The 20125-nt window shown below is 43.7% G+C and overlaps 1 long non-coding RNA gene across 2 annotated transcripts; it reads left to right on the top strand.

The window, feature by feature from the left end:
* The first annotated feature begins 10869 nt into the window (after positions 1–10869).
* Positions 10870–19539, top strand: LOC116661489. 2 transcript variants are annotated; one of them, XR_004317365.1, is made up of 4 exons: positions 10870–11059; positions 11377–11553; positions 15902–16103; positions 16788–19539. It is a non-coding gene; the product is annotated as an uncharacterized LOC116661489 (long non-coding RNA). The 2 variants fall into 2 exon arrangements; XR_004317364.1 differs by lacking the exon at positions 10870–11059 and having other exon boundaries at positions 11071–11553.
* Positions 19540–20125: the final 586 nt, after the last annotated feature.

Genomic DNA, 20125 nt, shown 5'->3' with positions numbered 1-20125 from the left:
TACATATAATATACACACACATAACTATAATATACATGCATATAACATACAATTGTATATAATTGTAATATACACACATTACCAAATATACATAAACAAAATATAATTATTATATATCAATATATAATAGTATATAATATATAACAGTATATATTGTTATAGTATATATTGTATGTATGTTTTATATACCTATTATACATTATATATTATATATAGTATGTGTATATGTGCTACATTACATATATACTAGTACCATATGTAGTACATACTTATGCACTCTATTACATAGTACATATATTATGTACACACATAGTACATAGTATACATTATATGTACTATATATAATAGTATATATTTATATAATAGTATACATTATTATATATAATTTAATAATATTAACTATATTGAATATACTTAATATTAATTTTAAATAATTAAATATTAAACCTAAATGAAATGCAAATATTAAATTATATATATATATTTCTTCCATGTGTCATATCCATACACACACATGATCTCGCAGATAGAGATGAGAAGACAGAAACAGAAGCAAGTGGTGTCTTTCTCTCCTGGTGGACGGTGTCAGGGAACCCGTGGTGACAAGGTGACATTCGAGCGGAGACCTGAAGGGAGTGGAGCAGGGTCGTGCTGATGTGGGGGAGACTGTTCCATGCAGAGGTGGCAGGGGCCGAGTCTTTGGGGTGGGCACAGGGTGGTGTGTGTCTGAGGAGCAGTGAGGAGGCTCTGGGCTGGTGCAGAGTGAGCGTCTGAGAGAGGGTGTCAGCAGCTGAGAGGAGGGAGGTGATGGGGCCAGACCTGTGTGAGAATCCTGGCTTTTCCCTTAAAGGAGCTGAGAAACATGCCGTGTGACTGGACCCTATATGCTGAGGACCAGATGAAACAGGAATGCTCCGTCTACCAAGAAGTTAGCCCCAGGGTGGCCAAAGGGAGCTGGGGGCCACTTAGGAGTGTCCTGCAATAATTCAGGCCAGAGATGATATCAGATGCTGCTCAGGTCAAGTACGCTGTGACCCAGAACTGACCAGTGGACTGGGCCGTGGGGAAGCCCTTGACATGGTCAAAGCAGTTTCAGGGCCCAGGTGAGGGTGCAAGGCTGACCGGAGTGATTCAGGAGGAGATGGGGGAAGAGGAGAGTAGACACCCTTTCAAGGGGCAGAGGAAGGAATGCGGCAGGAACTGGAGGAGGAAGCAGGGCAGACAGGGTGTGCTTTCTTAGGACAGGGGAAGGGGCAGGACGTGTGATTGCCCAGGAGACCAACCAGTCGAGAGTGGAAAAATGATCTCCCGGGCAAAGCAGGAAACAGAAGCTGGAGCGATGTAAGGCGGATGGCCCCTATGTTCCATAGAAGGATCGGAGCTTAGATCTTCCCCTTCATAGATGGTTCACAATTATAGGAGGGTACGCAGTATAGACAGGTGAGTTGATAGTGAGATGGTGGGGGAGGGGAGTTGAGAAAGCCGTCTTCTGACCATCTACTTTCTGCAAAGGAATAGGAAGTAAGGTCACCCACACACCAAATCAGCAGAGGGTGAATATGGAGATTTGGAGAGAAGTGAAGTTGAGAAGTAGTCTCCTAGGAGAGCAAGAGGGTGAAGGGACAAGTGATTCCTAGTTGGAATTTCCAGGCACACAAGCCCTTCTTAAACTTGAAGTGAGACCAATCAGGTTGGTGGTTGTTTCTCTCCAACACGTTTGGCCAGCAGGGTCAAGTACAAAGTATCTGGAGGGTTGGATGCAACTCGAGTTAGGATTTTTCTCAGGGTAACAGGACAAAGAGAACGAGGTCATGGGAGGTGAGAGCACACAGCTGGGCGTGGTGATTGAGTGATAATAATTTGAGGTCACAGGATTTGAGCTGTGTAAGAAAGGAAAAGAGGACCTGAGTGGGCTCGGGGAAGGTGCAAAGGTTACACGGTCAAAGGATGGTAGGTCTTAGTGGGGCCCAAGCTTGGTTGGATCTGGGGTACTAGATGGAGTAGACTGTAAAGAGGAGAGTGGGTTGCTCGGAGGCAAACTTGACCTCCTTTGCTAATGGAGGAGAGGTGTGTTGGCTTCCTAGTGATGCTCCAACAGGTTATCACAATTTATTGGCTTAAAACAAAACAAATGTATTATTGTATAAATCTTAGGGGTCAGGATTCTGAAATGGGTCTCCTTGGGCTGAAGTCAAGGCGCTCACAGGGCTGTGTTCCTTTCTGGAAGCTCCAGAGAAGAGTCTATCCCTGGCCCTTCCCAGCCTGTGGAGGCCACCCACACTCCTTGGCTCATGGCTCTCTTCCTCCATCTTCAAAGCCAACCATAGTGGGTCAAGCTCTTCTCACACAGCATCGTTCTGACTTCCTCTTCTTCTTCCCTCCTCTGCATTTAAGGACCCTGGTGGTTCCATGAGGTGCACCTGAGTAAAGCAGGCTACTCTCTCTGTTCAAGGTCATGGTGGACAACCGTAATTCCATCCGCAACCTTCATTCCCCTTTGCCATGAAGTGCAGCATGTTCACGGAGTCTAGGAATTAGGATGTAGACATTGTTGGGTGAGAGGATCATTGTTCTGCCTACACAGAAGGAGTGTAGTTATTGGTAAAGACAAGGTCTAGGTATGACCTTGGGAGTGGGTGGCTTAAGTGGGGTAGAGGACAAATCATTGGAAGAGAGAAGGTTCAGGAAATGAGAGGCTAGGATCTTGGAAGGAGTATCTCCAAGAATATTGGAGTCACCAAGAATTATAATCGGTGTAGTGTTGGAGAGAATGATGGTTAATCAAGAAATAAAGACCACCAATGAAGGGAGAGTAATGACCAGGGGATACAGCAATTTTCATTGACAAGCTGTTGGGTGAGAGGTGGTATTGAAAATAGACGGAGCGGAAGTTGGTATCAAGGGAGGAGACATTATCCAAGCTCTGCTTCTCTAGAAGATTCATTAAAGGTAATCACATGACAGAGAATTTCATAAATACAGAATTCCCTTACTGCGTATCTCAAGGTGCCCTATCACAACTGCTAGGTATGGTTTTATGCATTTCATTTGTGTGGAATACCTTTTTCTATCCCCTCACTTTCAGTCTGTATGTGCCTCTAGATCTGAAGTGACTCCCTGTAGGCAGCAAATATATGGGTCTTGGTTTTGTATCCATTCAGCCAGCCTGTGTCTTTTGGTTGGAGCATTTAGTCCATTTACATTTAAGGTAATTAAAAACATATATGTTCTTATTGCCATTTTGTTCATCGTGTTGGATTTGTTTAGTAGGCCTTTCTCTTCCTTTTCTTCTTTTGTTCTCTTTTCCTGTGATTCAGTGACTCTCTTTAGCGTTATGTTTGGATTCCTTTCTCATTTTTGTGTGTATGTCAGTTACAGATTTTGGCATTGCGGTTGCCATAAGGTTTTGGTATAGCTTTCTGCGTACATACATGATTACTTTACCTTGCTGATCTCTTATTTTCAAGTGCATTCTAAGTGCCCTGCATTTGTGCTCTCCTCCTCACGATGCCTGTCTCTGATGTCACATTTTACATTTGTTTTGTGCATCTCTTAACTGCTGGTGGTGGAAACTGATGACTATACTATTAGTTTTTTACCCTTTCTACTAGTTTGTGAATATACTTTTCAAAACATTTAAACATCCATTATCTTCATACACACTGAATTGCGGCTTGGAAACAGACAAACCATGTAGTCTTTCTTTCTTAGTTTGGAAATTAAAGGGTTAGTTGATAGCCAATAAGTGGAAACCTTAGCTCAACTCTGTGTCCATTCAGTTTCTGAGCCGAGTTATTGAAGATACGGTGGGAAATACAACAAAGGATGTCATCTAGTTTCTGTCCTCCAGGAGGTGAAACTCTTGGGTCAAAAGTCTCTGTGAGAATCTGATGAAAGGTAAGAAATTTTGCCCCTAAAAAGGCACATACAAAAAAAAGTTTACTTATAACTTCATGCCATCCCCAGTTTCCCTGAAATCTCAAGGGGTCCATGCATCCCAGGGTAAGAACCTCTTGTCTAAATGCTGAGCTAAGATTATATAAGCAGTAGAAAGGGACCAACAACATTAAGTTAAAAGGGAAGATACGATTAGGTGTCAAATGAGTGATACAGAAGATAAGGAATTTTGAGTCTTGAACTCACTGAACTGGGGAATAATTATGGAAAGACTGCAGAAAATCTTGAAGAATTGAGATGATTACATCAAAAGGGAAGAGATAGAATTCCAGGTAGAAAGAGGGAAAGGAGAGAAATTGGAATTTAGCTTGGAATGTTTGGGGGGCAGTCTATGGACCAATCTGACCATCTGGGAAATGTGGGCAAAATGACATCTGAGGTCTATTTGTGAAATAGAATTAAAACTCTTGGTGAAAGGAGTCCCACCCCAAACATATGTATTAAAATGGCAGTTGGATTTGTTTCAGGATGGAAGGTACACAAAATTATGATTGTAATTGATTCTGAGTGAGAATGTTCTCATAAGATCATGTAAAAGCTCTTTGAATATGACATTTATTCCTATGTGTTTTGTGTATCTTTTAAATGTTCCTAGCTTCTTCTGAAAAATTGACTTATGAAGATCAAACAAAGGTCCTTCTTTATCACTGGGATAAATGACGCTTCCATTGCTTCCAGAGTTGGTTTAAGGTCCCAAGCTCATCTTCTAATCCTATTTCCAACTTTCTTTTGCTTTTTCTACAAAATCTGAGCTGCTGTGTGGCAGGGAGTAAGTAAAATGGTCAATACATTATGGCTTTAATAGCATTTAAAGAAAGAGTCAGATTTGAAGCATGCACTATCAAATGAAAACCAGATGAGTGATGATGAAGAATTCTATCTATAGCTCTGAGTTGCCACACTGGAATCCAAATCTGAGACATTACAGGGAAAATCCTGTGCAGGACTCATCAAAGGACTGAATTACACCCCAAATGAGATCCAGGTTAGGAATGTGAAGAAATCCTCCAAGAGCCGATTTTTCTGAGCCAAATTCCCACTGGCAGTATAGCCTAGAGAGTCATTACGAACATCAAGAATCATAGGATGTTCGAACTGGAAGGAATCTAAATGTTTTCAAGTCTGGCTCCATAACTGATGCTTGAGTTTCCTCTCCAATATGGCAGCCTCTCCACTGAATAAACGTACCTGGAGACGGGCAGAGTCACGGGTATGCTGGGAGATGCTTAGCAACCGGATCCCCAAAGGAAAAAGGAAGACTGACTTGTAGTGTCTGCCCATTTCCGTGGTGTAAATACTCCCTCTGTGCCCTGGTCAAGCTACCAATATGACATCGCCGCCGTGCAGCATCTCCACCGCACACATCCGATAGAAGTAAATATCCTCAGGGCCTAGGTGATAGCAAACCATGGTAAAATGATTAGGAGGTGATACAGTTTTCATATTTTTGCCTTTTAAAAATATAGTTTAATTATAATGTTATAGGATTTAACTTATAATAATGGCCATATGAAATAATTTGGCTCTTGGAGCCAGGACAAGTTGGCTCCAATACACCACTGGCAACAGCTGTAGAAAAGGACAGAGGACACCGCCACCCCAGCCCCGAAGGCCCTCAGCTGGTTCTGATCAATGGTGACGCCCCAGTGTCACCACCCAGACGTTCTCTTCTTGGCCTGTCTTCTGCGCCCCACTCCCATTTCTCTGTGGTTTCTTCCAACAACAAACACCATTCACAAAAATAAACTCCAGCTGGATGAATGATCTAAATACAAAAATAAAACTCTTAAAGAGCTAGGAGATAGAGTAGAAGGATATTTTTATAAACTTGGAGCAGGAGAGACTTCTTAAGGATGATATAAAATCCAGAGACTGAAAAAAAATGCACAGATGATTTAATAATTTCAGGCCTTTGTATAAGAAAATATTTCATTATAAAAAACTTCAAGGAAAGTCATAGAATGGGAGAAAATATAAGTAAATACCATGTCTAACAGATTAGTAGCCCTGCTGGATATGAAAACTCTTAAAAATTAACTAGAAAAGATATATGCAGTCTTGTGTAAATGACAGTATTATTTCTAATAGCCAAGATATGAAACAACCTAAGTGTCCATCAACAGATGAATGGATAAAGAAGATGTGTGTGTGTGTATATGTGTGTATATATATATGTGTGTGTGTATATATATGTATATAGTATATATATATATATATATACATATACACACACGCACACACACATATAGTACTGTTCCATTGTGTGTATACACACACAAACATACATAATGGACTACTACTCAGCCATAAAAAATAATATGATCTTTCTATTTGCAAATCATGGATGGGCCTTGAGGGGTTTATGCTAAGTGAAATAAGTTAGACAGAGAAAGACAAATATCATACAATTTCACTCCTAAGTGGAATCTAAAAACCAAGCAAAATAAGTGAGCAAATCAAACCAAATGAAAATAAACATGTAGATACAGAGAACAGAGTAGTGCCTACCAGAGGGGGAGGGGCTGGGGGAGGGGAGGAGTGGGAGGGCAAAACAGATCAAAGGGGACAGCTATATGGTGATGGCTGGAAACTAAATTTTTGGTGATAAGCATGGTGTAGGGGACACAGATGTAGAAATATAATATTGTACACATGAAACTTACATAATGTTATAAATCAAGTTACCTCAATAAAACATAAATTAATTACAAGATCTTACATATCTAAAAGAAGACAAAAAAAATCCAACTGAAAAATGGGTCAAGGATATGCACAAGTAATTCACAGAAGAACCAGAAATGTTAGTAAATATCTGAACAGATGTTCAAGGAAATCACGGTAAAAGGATGAGATACCTTTTTTTCACCTAACAGATCCGTAAACATTAAAACGTGATAATACAGCGTTGGCAAAGCTGTGGGAAAATAGGCGTTCATACACTGTCGGAAAGAGTGTAAATCAGTACTGGCAATTTGAAGAGGGAAAAACAGTAATACTTAAACAGAAAAATAAGTTAAAACACACATGCCCCTGGACCCAACAGTTTTGTTATGAATTTATTTAAATTTTTTAAAACGAGCTGAGGTCTGTGTACAAAAACGTTTGTCCCAGCGTGGTTGTAACTGCATAATGTTAGGAACAATAAATGTTCCCTAACAGGAGGCTGGTTAGAAACCTATGGTGTGGATGCAAGATACAATGCCATGTAACTGTTATTGAAAGATCCGTATGTGCAAATAAAAATGCTCTCCAAGACTGTATCATTATGTGGGAAAAAGGGGCCAAGCATAGTGTTTAGAATTATTCCATTTACATAAATTTGAAAGGATATGCGTATATATGTTTGTATAATCATCTCTTTTTCTGGAAAGAAATAAAGGATACTGTGAGCAGGCATTACTATTATGTAGGAAGATGATGTTGGAAGATGAAAGATGTTTACCTTTCATTTCTATCTTTTTATTCTTAAAAAAAAAACAGGTTCGTGTATCACTTTTATTTAAAGAATAAACTTTTTTTCAACCAGAAATAAATAAGGGTCTTAGTTTGGGCGCTCTAGAAGCAGACCCCAGGACAAGGATTTGAGCATGAGGGTTCATTTGGAGGGTGGACTTGAGAAACTTCAATGGGAGATGGAGGAAAGGAGCCAGGAGAGGGAAGGATGTCAATCAAGGAGGTGCTGTTGGTGGGGAGGGTGTAGCTCAGTGATGGAGCAGTGATTAGCACGCACGAGGTCCTGAGTTCGATCCCCAGTACCTCCGTTAATAAGTAAACCTCATTACCTCCCCTCAAAAAGAGGCCTGATGAAATGAAATTTATTTTGGAAAAAAAAAAAAGAATGTTCAAGTTACTACTGAGAGCAAGGGGAACGACTCAAAACTCACTGAGTTCACCCACCAACGGGTGCGTGTCCAACAGCTCCTGTGGTCACTGATTTAAGTGTGTTTATGTGTCTGCAGAGAAAGCTCAGAAAAGATAAAGTTGCAGAAGTGAGTGTAATTTAAAGTATATGTTATTGTATATTCGAGTGTATTATGTGTTTTAATTTACTATAAGAATCAACATATTAAAAGAGAGGCTGGAAACAGTATATATTTCCTCGATTATTGCAGAGAATACATGCAGAATGCTAGCTAATAGAGACCCATGTAATCTTCAATAAGTAGTTGAATGATTATTCAGTAGTGTCGAGGGAGATGATTTTCCATCATGAAGAACCCTTGGGTGTCAGGTGACTCAGATGTTCTCCATCTCCTCCCATGTCCCTGTATTCGCCCATCATTTGGTGACTAGCACCGAGAGCCTCCTACCAGCCCAGCATGGGGACACATCAGGGAAAAGGACCAGGCCCCATCCTCGTGGACTCACATTCCGCTGGGGGCAGGCGATAATCAAACAAATGTGCCGCATGCCAGGTGGTGACAGATGCTCTAGGGAGATATAGCAGGGTGAGGGGGATGGGTGTGCTGGGGTCAGGGTTGCTGTTGTTCATAGCTGGTCTCTCATAAAGTGATGTGTGAGCAGAGCCTTGAAGAAATCAGGGGAGAAGCTTTTGAATATTTGAGGCATAAGCTATCAGGAAGAGCGTGTGCAAAGGTCCTGAGGTCAGCATGCTTGGCTGATTTGAGGATGACCCAGGAGGCCAGTGTGGCTGGAGCAGAGTGGGCGAGGTGGGTAGGGGGGTAGGAGGGGAGGTTCCACAGGCAGCAGGTTCTGGAGACTGTGGGTCTGGGGGAGGGGCTTGTGGCAAGGCAGGGGGCTTTACTGAATGAGATGTAAAATGATTAGGGGGGTGATTTAAGCTCCCCTTGATGTTTTCACATCACTGCTGTTGCAGTGCAGAGAATGGACTGGGAGCAGGGAAGGTGGGGCAGGGAGATCGGATGAGGGTCTCCTTCACAAGAATGGGAGAAAGAAGACTCTGGTACGACTACAGAAGTGGGTTAAAAGGTGAAACTGGCAGAACCTGGTAATTCATTAGATGTAAAGTATGAAGAAGGAATTAAAAAAATAAAAAGAGCCAAGAATGAGGCCATGGTGAGGCTGACACTGCTGAAAGGAACAGCTCTGAAGAAGTCTTGATGGAAAGGGCAACCCAGGATGGAGTCTCTCAGCCTCATCCCCGTCTACCTGTTACGTGCTTGATTTCTCCAGCTGCCCCCAAATTAGTGAGTTCCCCAGAATGCTTCTGCCCTCCTTGGCTGCCGAAAGAACTCTTCATCCTTCAAAACCCACCTCGGCATCACCACCTCTGAGTGGCTCAGTGCTACAGTTCAAATGACTCATTTCCTCTTCCGCATCACTCCGGACCTTGTGCACAGTTTAGTACACAGCTTCCCAACCAACGTGAAGGAGCACATCGTGTGTGCAAATAGGTCACAGGTGTGCCCTTAGGCCTTGAGGTGTCCTCATTGGGCCTAGAGCAGTGGGAGCTCCTGGCCCGTCACCTCCAGCTGCAAACAGCACATCCATTGGCCCTGGAGGGCCACACACTTATCATTTTCTGTTCTTGAGATGCTCTGGTGGTTGGAGGGTGATGCATTGTGCTGGTTGTACGGAACGCTGAATTGAAACCATTTTGGTCTCGGTTTCAACTGAGGCCACAAAGCAACAGATAAAACATGCCAAAATGAGCACACACAAATATAGGGAGCTACATTCAATTAAAATAAATAAATGTGATCAGGAAAGTCATAAGCCCCTGATTTTCCCCACCTAATGCCCTAAAGGGAGGCTGCAGATAGAACAAACTTCCCTTCCCATTACCCCTCCATGGGTCCTGGCTCGTCCATCCTCACAGGTGCATCTCTGTCTGCCTTACTCCCCGGCCACTAGCTCCTCAGGGCAGGAACCGGCCTCACACCTGCTGGGGTCCTTGGATTCTGTGCAGTGCTGGGCTCACAGTGGGCGCTGTGGGGTTTTGTGGGTGGACGCAAACGCCATCCCCTCACTCTTTGTCTCCATTTCTTTCTCCCCCGTTTTCTCAGTTGGAGGGCCTCACCTCTGTGCCCTGAGTGAGTTCAAGGTGTGAGGAGATGGTGGTCGCCCACAGCCTCCAGCTCAGCCCCGGGGGGCCTCCAGGTGAGACCCCTCCATCCCAGCATGCCTTCAGAAAACCATCATTCCCACTTTCCTGCTCTAAACACAAGAGAGTTTTTCATCTCTGCTCCAGAGGTCACCATGCTGGATCACTGCTCGCTTCCCCGACACCATGAGAAGCATCGCATCTTCCTTACCTGCACGAGTTTCATCTTGTATCCCGTCTCCTCCACTTTGTTCACGTAGCGTTTCACGTCTGCTGTGATCCAGCCGTCTTTGCAGTCACAGGGGATGGGATGCTCATGGCCATCACTGAAGACCTGCGGGGTGGCCCCTCGGCGCCACTGACTGGAGCTGCAGTCCATGGGTCCATCCAGACTGTGGGGACTGCCGGGCTCCCGGATCGGCCAGCCTCCGAGTGGGATCGACTAGCCTTCGAGTGGGATCGACTAGCCTTCGAGTGGGATCGACTTAGCCACGGAGGGCGGCGTGCGGGAGCAACAGGATTCGTCTCCAGCTCGGCTCACTCGCGGGGCCGCACGCCTTCCCAGGCGTCTGGGCGCCTTCCTGCGCCTTGGGCCCTGTGGTTTCTAGTCAGCTGCACCTGCGCTCTCTGACTTCCTGGACTTGTGGTCCTGCCTCTCAGGACAGATGCCAAGGCTCCTGGCCTCTGCTTCTCCCACCCAGAGCCCTGCGCCCGCCTGCCCCCACCTTCCCGGGCCCCTGTGAGTGGTAGGCTCTGCCGGCTAAATCTCTGCCTCTCCGCTTCTGGGTCTTTCTAGCCATCCCGGCTCAGCTGCAGCCCAGCCCCGGCAGGGTCTTGTTTATCATGGAATCCGGAAGTCATTGAGGTTTTATTTGAAATGATAGGGACACCATTAGGAGGTAAGAAACAGCATCTGATGCCAAAGATCAGCTGAGCCCAACCGCAAAGAAGGTGTTTCTGAGGAACTCGGTCCGAAACCTTTGGGAGCAGTCTTTGGGCTCTGGGCGTCTGTCTGCCGCTGTGACACAGGGTCATGAGCACCTGCACCGTGATTTGGAGACTCAGTAAAGACTACAGGTGAAAAAAAAAAAAAAAGTCTAATGAAGTATGCTTCACATTGATAAGACTCTGGAAATGAGAAGAGAATGTTATTGTTTAGTTGGGCAGAGATTAACTAAAACAATCAAAAATGAAAATTGTTCCATGTTATGTACACAAAACGCCCCTAATTCCATAGGTTTTGGTAAATGGGCCATTACTTGCAGCATGCCACTGGAAGGACTTCCTCTCTGCCGAGCAATATACAAGGAAAGATGACCGCCCTGGTGGAGGATTTGCTGGGTTCTCCCTCTGTGAATGGGCCCACCGATCTTCCTCCATTTCCTTGTTATCAGATACACATCTGACCACGTGCCTTCCCAAATGCTCCTTGGCTGTGGCCTGATTCCTTGGAAGCAGGCAGAGGACAGATGGCCCGAGGGAGGCGGCTGCAGGACCACGGGAGAGGCACAGCGAGGTCTGGGCTGAGAACTTAAAACCCACTTCTTCTGGATCCCAATTTTGGGATGTAGGTGAGGTAGCATGAGGCGCTGCCTGTTGCCCCCTCCCCTGGCCCCAGGGTGCCCCTTCCCTTCTCCGTGGGTGCAGGGCAGGCACCTGCTGGGGTTTCCCAAGCCCCCATGGGACCACGGTCTCCTTCCTCAGTCCCTGCACCACGCCTGCTGGCCCACAGCAGGAAAAGCCCGTGGCAGCCTGCTCCTCGGGATGTGACCAGCACCACGGCTTTGCAGCCGCCCAGAAGATGCTCACTCAGAGGGTGTCCTTCCAGATGTTTTGATGGGAGACAAAGGCTTTCATTCCTGGAGTAGGGAGCCAGTGCTGAACCAGGGCTTCCCAACCTCTGTGCCAGTTGGGTTAGGGGATGTGTGGACAGACTGATCCCCTCAGGCCTCAGGCACCTGGGGGAGCCAGAGCCTCCCTCCCAACCTGGTCCAGCCCCCCACCCCGCAACCTTGAGTTGTGGTCCCAGCGATCGTATAAGTATTACCATTCCCGGTGACAGCCAGGACGGAAAATGGTCTAAATGACGGCAGATCGTCCTAGTGAGTAGTTTCTGATGCAGGAGGGTCCAAGTTCTGCCGGAGGCATCTCCACCCCCTCAGCCAGAGCATCACTACCTGCAGGAGGGTGGCAGGAGGCGCAGGGCTGGGGGCTGTACTCCACCTCCCTGGGGCAGGCAGTCCCACCCGGCTTTCCCTCTAATTCTAACCAGCCCAGAATCCTCCCTGGCTGCTTTTTTTTTTTTTTTTTCATTTTCACCCAAGGATACAGCCAGCTTCAGCAACATACCCTTCCCCTCACCTGGCCCCGTGCTCAGAATTCAGAAGCAGGGGTGGGAACCCCCAGCTGTGCCCTTAGGCGTGGCCACAGGGGAAGTGCAGGAAGACTCCAGAAATGGCCACCTCTCTCAGCTTTGGGAGTTGATAACGCAAGTTCTCTCCATCTCCCCAAAATTGCAGAGATATTTTAACATTAAACTGTGTTATATTTTCTAAGCAAGAGCTATATTGCTTTCCCCAGAACAGTTTTCAAACATTTTAAAAATGTTAGCTGGTGAGTCAAAAATCTCCTTTTATTCTTTCTGTTTTCTCTCACTCTGAAAATACTTGCATATATATATGCACACATTACACCTGGAGGCATGTTTTCTAGGATGTGAATAACAAAGGAAAGGAAGTGCGTGGCGTTTGGACTTCTGGGGCTTGGAAGAGATGGATCAGAGCTCTGCATTGCAGCAGAGTTTAGCACCTTGTTACCTTCGGAGCATCTGTTCCGTCCATCAGCAACCTCCACCCTCCTCTCCCTCTGTGCTGGCGACCTGACCAGCCAGCGAGGCGACCAGGTCTATGGTCAAGGGGTTTGGGCTGACAGCCCACCCCGCACTGCCTGTGGCTTGGAGAGTGCCCAGGGCCGGCGAGTCAAACTTGGGCCCAGGTGGTTGCCTATTTCCAACAAAACATATTCATATACATTTCAGGCCCATTTTACTGCTGTGTGTTAAAACTGTCGTCAAGAAGAAATGAGCAGGTTTGGGTACCACAAGGCAACCTGATATTTGAAATTTTAACATATGCCCCTTTCTTAAAATTGTAAGGACCCTATCGTGATTTTGGGGCTTTCATGCTGGTCTTTGATTCTTCGCTCACAAAGTCCAGGGAAATCTTCCCTTTCACCAGATGCTCTGGCCTTGGCCCTAGGATGTGTCCTCTCTCTCCCTGTGCACAGAGGCAGCGCCGTAGGGAGAAATGGGGCTCGCGTTGCCCAGGACATTCCATCGCAGAGGCTCGCCTAGCAACATGGCGACGCCAGCCAACCCAACGATGCCCTTTTGTCTTTAGCTCAGAAAGCTCTGTGGCCATTAGTCTCGCCAGAATATTCAAAGGATATTTTGTAAGCGAAGAGTGATTTTGAGCTGAAGCCTAGAATCAGTTGCTCTCCTCCAGTCTGCAAATAGCAAACTGGGCCAGCATCCGATTGTCACTTTGGGAGCAGGACAAACCCAAAGAGGCGCACTGGATGGGGAAGACATGAGTCTGGATGGCCCTAGTCCTGGCCCTGGCTAGGGAGCCACTGGCAAGTCACTTAACTCTCTGTTAAGGATCTTACTGTCCTCATCGTCCACGTGAGGGATTACTTCCTAATGGCACGGGGTGCTTGCTGACAGTCCAGATTCCTGGGCCGACACTGGTTCTCCTGCCGAATCAGAATCTCTGGGACTGTGCTCCACAAATGTGACTTTTAACCAAAGGCAAATAGATGACATTGCCAAACAATTGTAAAAACGATTAGATAATTAGTTTTCCAATTGTGTTCACTCGGCACAGGAGGATCAGCGCACACTTGGAATTGGTGTGTTACGTGTATGGCGGGGAACATTTTTCTTCTCTAATAGACTTTATAAAGGACTAAACCAACCCATTTTCTTTGCCATTTCTGATTAATCCTCTGTACAAAACGGTGTATCCCTATCAGTAAAACAGTTCTGCGCATGTGCTTCTGATATATGCACTTCAAGAATATTTAATATTAAAAGAATATTTAATATTAGTATCTATATTTATAGACTATATTGTGCTTTAGTATGAACATATTATGAATAAATTTCTGATATTTAAAAAAATAGATGTTTTTAAAGGGGAAAAGTTGAAAAGTTTTTTTTAATTTATTTCATTTTTAGGTTTATTTACTTTTTAATGGAGGTGCTGGGGATTGAACCCAGGACCTTGTGCGTAGTATGCACACACTCTACCACTGAGCTCTACCCTCCCCCCTGAAATAAGTTTTTAAAAATTTGATTAGTAGCGGTTGGAGGGTATAGCTCAGTGGTAGAGCATGTGCTCGATGTGCTCGAGGTCCTAGGTTCAATCCTGCATGCGTCTGTTAAGGGGAAAAAGAATTTTTTTAATTAAAAAAAAATCAAATTTGATTAGTGAAAATTTTGGTTTAACACTTTGTGACCTAACCAGATGAAAAACAAATTGTGATGATGGTTTTAAGTTCATTATATTATATTACTTAGTCATAATAAATGAAAATATGCTTCACAAAGATAATGTAGATTTAAGTGGGAAAAGTGCTGTATTTTACTGTACTCAGTAAATTATGATACTGATTTTTTTAATGCCCTCCGCTAATTATTCCAAGGTTTCTTATGGGCTAGTAAGTTTCCAATTTTATGACTATCAGATGGATGTGGTCTCCCATTAATTAGAAACTGTGACATTTTTTATATTTCTAACAAACATACTCAAAACATGATAAAATTCTTCATTTGGAAAAATTGGGGGCAGGTTAGAAAATTCTGTTTCCAGAATTGTGATGTGTGCAGATAGGAATTTTTACGTTATTTGTGGCAATAAAAGCCACATAAATCAGAAACGTTCCCAAACACCGATTTTCAAAATGCTCTTTCCAGAGCATGAATTTCTTTCAAAAGTTATTACTTTCTCTATTTTAACACCATTTTCTGACATAGACAGATTAAGCATATTTAATTTTTTAAAATGTCTGCCAGACTGCAGCCCCTTGTAACCACAGTCTGCAGCCCCTTGTAACCACACTTGGAACATTTGTGTTTGTAAAAGGATAATAAACACACATTTAAGTTTTTTGCCATAAGAGAACTTATAGCATACCATGGGCACAAAAGATTTTAGTGAACATTCTCCGATCACATTAAGATTCTATTTCTAGTTTTCAAATAATCACATCGATGACGTCTTGGAACATTGTGTGGATTTCTGGTTCAGCATTTTTGGTGCAATGACGTCCTTGTGACGGGTGCAGCCGGTGGATGTCACGGGAGAGAGGGACTGAGTCGGTGTGTTTCCCCCAGTGTCCTTTCTTTTTTAATTCTGTCAAAGCTGTCACTCCATGAGTGGTCATCCTTATATGGATACCATCCACCTCCACTTCTTATTTTTTTCTTTCTGTCTTTATTTTTCCTCCCAGTTTTGTTGCGATGTAATTGACATCATGACTATATGAGTTTAAGGTGTAAAGCATAACGATTTGACTTACATCATGAGATGATTATCGCAGTAAGTTTAGTGACCATCCATCGTCTCATATAGACACAAAATAAAAGAAATAGAAAAATATTTCTCCTTGTGATGAGAACTCTTAGGATTTACTCTTGACAACCCATATGTTAACATACAGCAGTGTTAATTATATTTACATTGTTAAGATAGAACAAAGAATTTCCATATGCCCTTCCTGCACCTGTCCCTAATGTTAACATCTTTTGTGACCACAATATATTTATCAAAACTAAGAAAGTAACATTATGAAAGCATTATTAATTAGAGAATTTAAATTTCTCCAATTCTTCCATAATTGTCTTTTTTTCTGTTCCAGGACCCAATCCAGGGCACCGTGTTACCAAAATAGTCAACAGTCAACACCACATAACAGCTTTGTGAAGCTCACTATTGGGCGTTCCAGTTCACCAAGAACGAGCTCGCTGCAGTGTGACTGGACGCTGCAAGCCAGGGTGTCTCTGCACATCTCTTTCCTGTTGTGGAATTAGGGGTCTCTCTTCTGCTGGCCTGGAAATGAGGTAGTCTGGCTTGAGGACTGAATCTCTATATGTTTGTTATACATCGGGGAAACTTTATTTCTTCCTTGCTTTTCCTTTGTAAAGACAAAAATGCGTGTATGTAAAAGTTCTTAAATTCCCTTTCCATAGCAAATGGCCTTGCTGTGAAGAGAGGGCCAGTGGGTGCCTTTTGTGCCCCCGGAGCACCCACATCCTGTTTTGGGGAACACTGGCTCTGCATCATATTCATGCTCCTTTGGTTGTCAGGAGAATCACCCTAAACTCCTGCTGAGATTAATGAGGTCTGAACTGTTGAACAATTTCAGTGTCTTGTTCTCCACTGGCCAATTCATATGTACCTGAATTATTGATTAGTAATAAACAATTACTGAGTAAACTATTAAGGCGTAGGCAAATAATTTCTCCAGGAAGCACCTCTTAAACCACCCCTCAACAAACTGTTAAAACTTCTGTACTTTTGGCAGGGTGGTGTGGGAAATCCTTCGTGTGGGGGAGGGTAGATAGCAAACTATTGTGACTGAAAAGTCAGTCCTTGATAGCTATGTCATTCACTTATTTTTTTAATTTTTTTTTTGTTGAAGTATAGTCAGTTTACAGTGCTGTGTCAGCTTCTGCTGTACAGCATCATGTTTCAGTCACATGTGCACATACATATATTTGTTTTCATATTCTTTTTCATTATAGGTTACTGCAAGATATTGAATATAGTTCCCTGTGCTAGATGGAAGGACCCTGCTGTTTATCCGTTTTTGTGAGGATTCTTCTTGTATTTCAAAGTAAGAGAGATTCTGCCGAAGTTCAGCAGGCATCCTGTGCGAACTGTTCCGCACACGGGCGTAATTGTTGGCGTGCTCCTGGAGAGGATGAGCTGGTCGCCCTTGGTCTCCACCATCTTGGCAATGTCTCTTGTCGTTCATTTATTGGAAGAACAAACAATGATGTGGAGACCGTCCCCTGCTGCCCAACTCCCCTTCAAAAAGGAGGGTCTCCCCACAGCTGCTGGGAAGGTGCTTACCTTATGTGGGGACTGCCTCAACTGAAAGAAACTACCCACCCCCTCGCAGGACCAGCCCGCATCCAGGGACTGATGAGTGGGGGTGTGAAGGCTGGGCCTCTCCTCCCATCTTGGGACAGCTCCGAGGGGCCATCTGGTTTCAGACTCCCCAGGGGCTGGCTTGGCTGGGAATCCACTGCAGATAACTGCTCTCTCTGCTCAGTCCTGCTCCTCCACCCGCCCCTCCACAAGAACACTCCCTCGTAAATGTTTTGCACACGCATCTCAGCTCAAAATCTGCTTCCCAAAAAGCCAATCTGCCACACATGCAAAGTCAAACAATCCAAAACAGTGTGCCAAGGACCACAAGCATACCAGTGCCTGCGGATGCTTCCAGAGATGGTCCTGTGTGTGCAACTGTGTCCATAGAAAAATATGCATATATATGTACCTTTTGGCCATTTTCAAACTGTAGCATCTTATACTTTTTCATTTATATTGTATTTAAATTTTTTTAGATTTATTTTTACATAGTGATCCGTATGGGTTTAAAATTACTGTCTACTATTCTATTATATGCAGAGATCATACCATAGCTGCCCTCTGGGTGCCGACTACATGCTGGGCACTCTTGCAAACTCTTGGTATTTATTCAGCACATGTTTGTGGAGAAGCTATTATGTACCAGGTGCTGTTCTCGGTGCTTGGGGTACTAACAACTGACATTGCATGCTTCACTTCAACTTTAAGAATTAGCCACTATTATCATTCCTATTTTACAGATGAGAAACCTAAGGTTTAAATAACTTGTCCCAGGACTGGTTAAGTGGTGACCCCGGAATCCCTAACCAGGAAGCTTGTCGGCAGCTCCTCTGCTCTTAACCCGTCCACAAGCATCCCTCTCAAAGCCCCCTCTTGCCGGGCGACCGGCTGTGTGCGGTTGGCAGCTGTGGTAAACAACGCTGCCCGGAACATCCTTTCACAGGGACCTTTGCGTGTTGTCCTCCCACCTTTAAAAAGCACTGAGAAAGGGAAACAGGCGAGCTCATTATCTTGCAGGATACCTGTTGGCAGTCTCAGGTCAGTACCCAGACCACTTGAAAAGATGCCTTCCTTCAAAAAGAGGTTAGTAGGAATCAAAAGATGCTACATTCCATTCTTAATATGAAAATCTTGCGTTAAGCCTTTAAAATACTTCCATGCGGGCCCTGCGTGCTGGATGCATATTTGCAGATAGGGTAATACCTAGATTACCATTGCCAGCGTCTCTGGTGGGAAGTGGAATGTTTTCATTAACATTTCTCTTGTTTGCGTTTCACGAAAAAAAAAATGAAAGCGGGTCCTACCCGTGGGGTCTGGTTTTAATCAGAGCCTAATCTTTATGAGACAACATAAGGCTGAGAATTTTTTAATCTGATATTTTGAAAGAAAAAGGCATGTTCAAATATGATACAACCCATCAGCCTGAGGAGAACGATGGAAAAAAAAAATCTCTTACATAAAAGAAGCAGGAAATTCCAGAGAAGTTTCACAGGGAGGAGGGGGGAAACCAAAGTCCGCATCTCTGTTTACGAGGTTATTTCTTCATAGAGGGTAATATCTGGTTTTGTTGAACAACCGAAGTTCAGTTCAGAGGAAATTGCTGAGCTGTGTCTCCCTGAAGTGAGACCCTAATGGTTTACTGCTCCATATTACAAACCCACGGTGTGTCCCCTGATCCACTGGCCCTTTAAATATTTCCTCCTCTTCAGAGCATCCTCCTCATTGTGGTCACAGATCCACCTAATAGTAGCTGATTTAATGCCTAAGCAATTTGAAACGTCTCTGGAGATGTTCTTGAAATGTTCATATTTTCATTTAATGGTACCTTCCCCTGATTAGAGGGAAAAAAGTAATTTGGCAGGACTTCAGGGTTAGTTGTTGAGATTTATAAGCATTTTCATATAATGCTCGGCTCGAGTGGAAATAGTAAAATCTCAACCTTCCAATAAGCTGCAAAACTATTAATGGATTTCTAGGTAAAGTTGTTTAGTGTTACCACTCAGTGGAATATATTTTCCATTAAATATGAAAGCGGTCCAAGTATGTTTTATACCAGGTGTGTTAACTTTACTGTTTCCTGCAATGTCTATAATTTCAAAATTAATCTAGTCCTCTTTTATATGCTTTTGCATGAGCTGTGGCTTGCTGTTTCACGGTCACAATGATTCAACTATGGAGACTAAAAACTGGCAAGCAAAAGCCAATAAAAGCATAAAGAAGACCTAAAGTTTCAGAGAAATGAGATTTACCAAATGATCTACGGTGGAGTTCCCTCCACCAGAGCTTTCAATGTTAAATTTATTCTACAATGCCTCATTTAGTGTGGTTTTGTACCAGTTTTGTAGCATGAATCAAAGCACAAAGATTAAATGAATAAATCAGGCACCATTTCAAAATTCATCCTCAGAGTCTGAGTGTCTCTTCTCTCTTTCCAAAGCAAGAAATTGAAATTTTTATGTGACGAAGAGAGTCACATGTCAGAGTACAAGTCACATATACCGTAGGGCTTAAGGCGTCAACTGCTTTGGTTTAAACATTTCAATTTCCGAACTCCGCTGCAGAAAGAAAAAAAACATTGGATAAGCTAAAATATCTAATACTTTCCTATCATTATTCTCCGTTTATTCCCCCTTTTGCAGTAAATTATACGTGTTTAGGAAGATGCCTTTTCTCCTGTTGCTTAAATCCCTCTGCAGAAAGTGGCGAGGGTTCCTCCATTATTTGTCACTATTTCTATAACTGAAGGAATACGTACATCTACCCGAGCAAATAGGTGGATAGAGTGAAGGTCCACACAGATGTTCTGCTTAAAGTCCCACTTCCTGGTCTCTGCAGAGACACTTAATAGTGAAAACATATTGCCAGAAATACCAGCTTTTAATGCTATGGTGATGGTGTAAATGATACTGTCAGAGGAAGAAACTCAAATATTTCCAGAGAAAGGATGTTCACCTCATTTAAAGGTGCCTCTCTTACTGTCTTACTC

Source organism: Camelus ferus, chromosome 35, assembly GCF_009834535.1.
Source record: "Camelus ferus isolate YT-003-E chromosome 35, BCGSAC_Cfer_1.0, whole genome shotgun sequence".
In the NCBI taxonomy this organism is placed as follows: Eukaryota; Metazoa; Chordata; class Mammalia; order Artiodactyla; family Camelidae; genus Camelus; species Camelus ferus.
This window is presented reverse-complemented; position numbering and strand designations above follow the sequence as displayed.